This window comes from Micromesistius poutassou, assembly GCF_964030765.1.
Source record: "Micromesistius poutassou genome assembly, contig: SCAFFOLD_5922, whole genome shotgun sequence".
In the NCBI taxonomy this organism is placed as follows: Eukaryota; Metazoa; Chordata; class Actinopteri; order Gadiformes; family Gadidae; genus Micromesistius; species Micromesistius poutassou.
The window spans coordinates 5001-12402 of record NW_028177297.1 but is presented as its reverse complement, the minus strand read 5'-3'; the positions used below and the strand labels follow the sequence as shown (position 1 = coordinate 12402).

The 7402-nt window shown below is 52.6% G+C and overlaps 1 pseudogene across 1 annotated transcript in view; it reads right to left on the bottom strand.

Annotated features, from left to right (window-relative positions):
- Window positions 1-6006: 6006 nt before the first annotated feature.
- The window catches only part of LOC311376288 (adenylate cyclase type 6 pseudogene), a 4401-nt pseudogene continuing 3005 nt past the window's right edge, over window positions 6007-7402 (bottom strand). Inside the window, exon 3 of the transcript in view lies at window positions 6007-7006. The product of the transcript in view is annotated as an adenylate cyclase type 6 pseudogene (transcript). The remainder of the gene's footprint in view (window positions 7007-7402) is intronic.

Genomic DNA, 7402 nt, shown 5'->3' with positions numbered 1-7402 from the left:
GAAGGGGTGTGTAAGACAGACACAAGGTCTAAATCATTGTGAATCCTAGGAAATCCTTCATATGATGATGAGTTCAAAATACGTATAGGAAAAGGGACAAGGCCAAGGCGGGCTGATTTATTCCTTTGAATCTTCCCGTCGCAAGGTCTTTACACAGCCACCAAAACTCCCCCGCCCCCAATTCAAGAGGGCCGACGAAGAAGATGGACGGTAAAATGTCAGTGCAAGTGGAGCAGAGATAAGCTTTTTCTGAACCCTAAACAACATCCTGTGCATCCGTCCCTCCTCACCCCCCCCCCCCCCCCCCCGCCATCACTCAAATGACCTCTCCCGTGTCATCACCATGGTTGATTATATGGACTGGCCCATTTCACCAGTACGCGAGGGGGAAGGGGAGGAGAAACACAACAAGGTTCCCCTCCTGTCCGACTGCCATTAAGTGTGATCTATTGACAGCTCTGCACGCACGCAATCCCGTGAAAAAGAAATCACCAAAAGGGAAATTACGTTTGACCTATATTTTTCTTTTTGCTGCACTCGTAATCAGCACTGTATACCAACAGCCTCAACTGGGCTTTGACTGCTGGAGTCAGATTTGTTTCCTTGGCAACCGCTGGATCAAGTGAACACAGGCAGACGGAGGGAGACGCTTTTTCTTTTTTTCCTCATCTTCTTTATTATCATTCCCAGAAGTGATGTTAACACCTGTGATGGATTCACTTTGTGTCTATCGGTCCTGAAGGGCATGCATTGCAGGCATGACTTCATATGAAGTCTGTTGAAAACAAAAGAAAGAAAAATCTCAAACGACGCCGGTATAACTCATGCACATGCATTGGGTGTGCTGTGTTAGGCTTCCTATTTCTTTATGTGTGGGGTTCACGAGGTAATACTTCAACACACGTCTATCGTGGAATCTGCCTCCCTTTGCATACGAGCGTATTTCTTTATTAGTTATTATTGACATAGTGTGTGTGTGTGTGTGTGTGTGTGTGTGTGTGTGTGTGTGTGTGGCGGAAAAGGCAAGCGTGTGTTTGTGATGTGGGCATGGAAAGCAGTCCGGTTCCATGGTGCTCTCCTGAGCCCAGCGTACATGTGACAGGTGGCCTTGGTAAAATGCTGCTGTGGCGTCAAACACACAAATTATTTATCGCCGACCGGTGGACGGGACTTCGTGAAGAGAATATCGGATTCTACTTTTCCGACCACATGCTTCTCTCTTCCTTATAGGTAGTCTCTTGGGTTAACACTCCTCCCTCACCACAGATCACTCTCTCTCTCTCCCTCTCTCTCTCTCTCTCTCTCTCTCCCCCTCTCTCTCCCTATCACTCTCTCTCCCCCCCTCTCTATCTCTCTCTCTTCCCACCTTTCTCTCCCTCCCCATCCCTCTCTCCCCATCTCTTTCCCTCCACCTGTCTCTCTCTCTCTCTCTCTCTCTCTCTCTCTCTCTCTCTCTCGTGGAGCGCCATATGCCAATCCCTGATCTGCTGCTGGTGACCCCCAGGTGATAGCAGCATGGCTACGAGTTAGCATCCGAACATTCTCAAACCCACCCGATCAACAGGCACACGCCGTACATCTGTATGGCGTGTGTGTGTGTGTGTGTGTGTGTGTGTGTGTGTATATACGCTACACTTAGCTCTGTGTACATGTGACAGGTAGCCTCGTTAAAATGCTGCCGCCGCGTTAAACACACAAATTATTTATGGCCAGAATATCGGATTCTATTCCACCACATATTCGCTCTTCTTTAAAGATAGCGTCCTGCAGAACCTCCCCGCCCTCCCCACCGGGGCCCTCTCCGGGCCCCCAGCCGGGCTGGATGTGCTGCCTGTGGGGCCTGATGGGCTCTAAAGGCGTCGACCACTTGTTCTGTTGTGATCAGGGAGCAAAGATCTATGGCAAATTGCGTTGGGTCCTGAGTCATCCAGCACATGAGAAAATACATGCAGAAAGGAGCTTGACTCGGTATCTTAGTGCTGAACCAGGGGGAAGGGCACCTGTGTGTGTGTGTGTGTGCGTGTGCGTGTGCGCGCGTGTGTGTGTGTGTGTGTGTGCGCGCGTGTGTGTGTGGGCGTGTGTGTGTGTGTGTGTGCGTGCGTGTGTGCGTGTGCGTGCGTGTGTGTGTGAATACATGCATGTGTGCATGCGTATTCATGTTAAGAATGGAGGGGGGGGGGGGGGGTGGAGGGGGAGGGGGCTGGAGTGCACTGGCTGTGTCTCTGACGCAGACGTGCGATAACGCTGTTCCATATGACGCAACGGGTAGAAGACACACCGGGGGCCCGGCCCTTTCAGGAACCAATCGTTGACCTCCCACAGCCCTTATGTCAACAACGTCCAATTAACAATAGCATCCGTTGTCAGCCCCGCACTCTGTAACACGCACGGTGCTCCACAACAGGCGTTTGTTTCAGTGACACTCCAACTCCATTGACCTATTCTCTTAGCAGCGTACGGCCACAGCCAATGGACGGTAACCCAGGCGGTAGCTAGGCTGAGCCATTCACACCATAAATGTATCATTAATGCACACAGGACAATGCTTGACCATCCGGTTTCAAAGAGAAAGACACAGCGGTGTGAGGCCACAATGGAAGAGCAGGGCGTGTTTTGTCTGTGTCTGTGTACATGATGTGTGGGTGTGGGTGCGTGTGTGTGTGTGTGTGTGTGTGTGTGTGTGTGTGTGTGTGTGTGTTTCTGTGTGTGGCTAATTGACCTAAGCTGATTAGAGGACAATTACAGCTATGACAGGCAGGAAACACATTTTCTCTCTTTTCTTATTTGCAACCCAACCCAAGAAACATTAATGGTATGTAATAACAATTGCACTTTCAACATGTGTGTGATAAAAATGGAGATTGTCTGAATATTATTATGCTCTAAGAACCAGAAATGGTAGGAAATATGATTCATGGCTTTCTTTAAAGAACTGAAAATTATTTGCAGCTGGAAAAACTGTTTAACATTATCAACAACTGCCAAAACGAATTTAACTCTGGGATCAAGCTTTCTTTCTTCATGTCCACAAAATAGTTTAGTGATCCTGATTGGCTCCTGCATATGTTAGCATGTGCTCTTGAGACAGGTGTAAAACAGCACTACAAATACAATTTGGATTATTTCTAATATGGTATTAAGGAATAATACAAAATGCTAGGTAGGAAGCCATCAGGGTGACGTTCCCTTTGCCTTTGGTGTTTGGTGTTCAGTCAGATTGAAAATGTAACACGCTTAACAGGTCTCCACATTGATAATTCAACATTAGCATAATCAAACAAAGGCACACTGGCTCTTGTTTGTAGTGGATCTGAGGACAATTGAAAGCAAAAAATCTACTACTACAAAAAAAAGACGACACAGAGAGGCTGGTTGTAGCTCTGTTGTTAAGCCGCTCCATGTGGTCATGCTGTTTCCGTTCCGTTCCATTTTTTCCAAGCATACGGCTACTCGCACACTGGTGACCAGAGGCAGCCCCCCCCCCCTCCCTGAGTGGATATACATATATAATCAGGCTGCCTGAATCAAGAAGGTCACGCATTCGTGATGTAAAAAACACAACAGAAAGACAGTGAAGAGACTGCAGGAGAAGAAGGAGCAACTGAGACCTGGCTCCTCATAATAGAGACCTGGCTCCTCATAATAGAGACCGGGCTCCTCATAACAGAGACCGGGCTCCTCATAACAGAGACCGGGCTCCTCATAACAGAGACCGGGCTCCTCATAACAGAGACCGGGCTCCTCATAACTGAGACCTGGCTCCTCATAACAGAGACCGGGCTCCTCATAACAGAGACCGGGCTCCTCATAACAGAGACCGGGCTCCTCATAACAGAGACCGGGCTCCTCATAACTGAGACCTGGCTCCTCATAACAGAGACCTGGCTCCTCATAACAGAGACCGGGCTCCTCATAACAGAGACCGGGCTCCTCATAACAGAGACCGGGCTCCTCATAACAGAGACCTGGCTCCTCATAACAGAGACCTGGCTCCTCATAATAGAGACCTGAGACCTGGCTCCTCATAATAGAGACCGGGCTCCTCATAACAGAGATGAGGAGCCCGGTCTCTGTTATGAGGAGCCCGGTCCTAATAGAGACCGGGCTCCTCATAACAGAGACCGGGCTCCTCATAACAGAGACCGGGCTCCTCATAACAGAGACCGGGCTCCTCATAACAGAGACCTGGCTCCTCATAATAGAGACCTGGCTCCTCATAATAGAGACCGGGCTCCTCATAACAGAGACCGGGCTCCTCATAACAGAGACCTGGCTCCTCATAATAGAGACCTGGCTCCTCATAATAGAGACCTGGCTCCTCATAACAGAGACCGGGCTCCTCATAATAGAGACCGGGCTCCTCAGAAGATACACCTGGCTCCTCAGAAGAGACACCGGGCTCCTCAGAAGAGAGACCGGGCTCCTCAGAAGAGCCGGCTCCATGGCCTACAGAAGGCGGTCATTATCCCAGGCCGCGGACGGCACCGGGAACCCGTTGCCGGGGTTAATGAGTTATCGGAGAAAAAGGAAATACTTTCCCACGGGCGTGATGCTCTGATTGATGGCAGCGCGGAGCTCCGCGTCACACGGTCCACGCAGGCCCTTAGAAATTCATAGCATGGGCCCCGGCCCCGCACGTATCTCACGGCATTCATTCCTTCTTATCGACGGCAAACAAAAGCAACGCCGGCGTAATTAACTGTGCTGCTGCGTGCATGTCATAAACAACGCGCGGCGGGGGCAGGGGGAAATACGCACGGTGAACGTTACACCGAGTTCCTGTTTTTGGAGGAGCCGCGGCGCAGCCCTGTGTTTTGGATTCACCGACAGGTGTTCGTCACGTGACGTACGTTTGTCGCGTTTGTGTGTTTTTTATTTGCACATTTATTGGGCTGTTAAGAATGTCGTCGGCCTGATCTGGCGGGAAACATATCTGACTGCAGAAATATGTCCCCTGCTCGCTAGGATAATTAGAGCAAACATTCCCGTTATCGCTCCCTGTGGCTTTCACATAGCAGCCTCCTGATAACTTCAGAGCGTATCTTGTTTCAATAGAGACCAACTGCTTCACATCAGTTATGGTGGCTAAACGGACTGCAGCCACCGCTACAACAACACCAATCACCACCACCACCCCACCCTGGGAGGAAAGTACAAAGCGTGCCTTGTGTGAGAGCACAGAGGCCAGGGTGACACTGTTTTATATCACCATCCTCCCGTTGTCACACACACACAAACACACACTGTCACACACACACACAAACACATACAAACACGCAAGAGCACTCGTACACTGTACAGCCACACACACACACACACACACACAGATACACACACACAAACACACACACACACACACACCCACACACACACACACACACACACGCAAGAGCATGCACACACACACACACACACACACACACACACACACACACACACACACACACACACACACACACACACTGTATAGCCACACACGACTGTATGCAACAATGTGTGCATGTGTATGTCTCCATTCATGTCCCAACACATGGACAAATTCATGCATGAATGTATTCGTACATTCTTCACACTTCGGTCATGCATTTGTACTTGCACTGCAAATCGGACTGTGTGACTTCTCGCTACATAATCTCCCATAAAAGTATCAAGAAGACCCTGTCACGGTCAAACAGACGACAACAGACAGCTACTTCCTGATTGGTCATCCGATGAGATCACCCTTTTGCACAAGATCGGTGTGCGCACAGACACGGTGAACAGTTAAACGCAGTCACATTAAGCAGACGCTTCTATCCAAAGCGAACAGTTCATACACACATTAACACACAAACGCCAGAGTCCAACCGTGCAAGGCTCGACACTCGAGCTAGGAGGGATCGAACTAGCGACATCCTGGTCACAAGTCATCCCGCTCTCCCTCCTGAGCTCCTCACCCTTTACAGACAGACAGACAGACAGACAGATAGACAGACCGACCCCCGCCCCCCCCCCCCCGCCCCTCACCTGCTTCCAGAGGAAGGCGTCCTCCTGGTTCAGCTGCCAGGTGGTGACCACGTGGATGACGGACAGCAGCGCCCCGCTGAGCACGGCCGCGCGCATGCGCACGGGCAGCAGCGTGTAGATGATGTAGATGAAGAACACGGACCACCAGATGCCCTCGGAGGCGCTGCGCGGCGCCACCATCAGCACGCCAAACACCTGCACCGACACCAGCACGCCGATCACCAGGTAGTTCACCATCCACATGTAGTCCTGGTGGAAGCCGTTGCGGTTGCACACCACCATGAGCGCCAGGAACAGCGCCATGGCCACGGAGAGCGCCGAGGCGTAGGCCACGTGGGGCGGGCCGCGCGGCGCCACGTGCACACAGTGGAAGGTCAGCATCACGCCGCACACGATCACCAGCACGCCCATCAGCATGGTGAGCGAGCTCTGGTTCAGCCGGAAGAAGTAGCGCTGGTACAGCCGCTCCAGCTTGTGCGACTGGAACTTCTTGGACTGGAACACGCGCATCACGCGCAGCCAGCAGTCGGCCGCGCTCACCCCGCCGCCGCCGCCGCCGCCGCCGCCGCCGCCGCAGGCCCCGCCCTCGTCCCCCACCTCCCCGCTGCCGCCGTTGCAGCCGCCCTTGCGGCCGCCCTTCAGCTCCCCGTCCTCGAAGCCCAGGTCGACGGACTTGAGGCCCACGCCCTCGCCGGCCGCCCCGCCCCTCTTGCCGTAGTGGTCCTCCTGCCAGCCGCAGCGGTGGCCGAAGTTTCCCCCGCCGCCCATCGCCCCGGCGACGCCCCCGCCACCGCCGCCGCCGCCGCCGCCGCGGGGCTGCTGGGGGAGGGGGGCGCCGGAGGGGGGGTCCATGGCGTCCGGGTCCCGCAGGCAGCTCATGTAGCGGGGGTTGCAGAGGGATGAGCCGCCCTTCCGCTTGGATTTCTTGCCATTGCGCTCCCCCCACGCGGTCTTGCGGTCGTCCACTCTGGCGACTAGGAAGCCACTAAACCAGGACATTCTGCAGCGGGGGGGGAGGGGGGGGGGGGGGAGAGAGAGAGCAGAGGGGGGGGAGAGCAGGGAGGGGGTGCTTAGAGGAAGAACAGGTACTACAGGCATGCAGCAGCGTACAGCTGGGGGTCCCTGATGTATACACATTGTTTAAATTGATGTTTGGAATGGAATGCAGTCCCATCACTATATCACTGGTCTATAGCCTACAACGGGTTATGGTAGGGTCACCCTGAATAGTTTTTTTTTGTGCTTTGGATAATGTGTGGGATCTACAAATGGCTAGCATTCATTTCTTTGTTGAGGAGGAAATGAACAAACTATGGAAGAATCTATGGCTGCATTCACAGTGTGGAACTTAACCCCTATTTCTGATTGTCTGAGAAGGCTGTTGCTATATCTGCAG